Here is a 380-nt window from a genome sequence, read left to right on the forward strand (position 1 = left end):
ATTTTTACTCCATCTTCATTTTTTCATCAACTGAGAATGCATCCCTCTTCCTTCTCCAGAACCCCAGACCAAGGACTAAACACATAATGTTCAGAGGTGCACTTTGAAAATGGGGGCTAAGTGATGAACCTCAAGATGACTAGAACTACCTTAGCCAAGATGGCATTATGGAGTATTCAAAAGGACCAAGAGGAGTTAAAAGAACAACCTGAGAAATGGCATAGAAGCCTTGAGAAATGATGAGAAGAAGGGAGGGAAGAATCCACAGTAGATATGGATGGGAATGAGACTAGACAGGTAGGTAGTAGACAATTCATGCGGGACTTTCAAGCATTATATTTATCCAGTGCCACAGGCCAAATAGCTCTATGCCTGGTATT

The sequence above is a fragment of the Hipposideros armiger genome, unplaced genomic scaffold (assembly GCF_001890085.2).
Source record: "Hipposideros armiger isolate ML-2016 unplaced genomic scaffold, ASM189008v1 scaffold_107, whole genome shotgun sequence".
Classification (NCBI taxonomy): domain Eukaryota; kingdom Metazoa; phylum Chordata; class Mammalia; order Chiroptera; family Hipposideridae; genus Hipposideros; species Hipposideros armiger.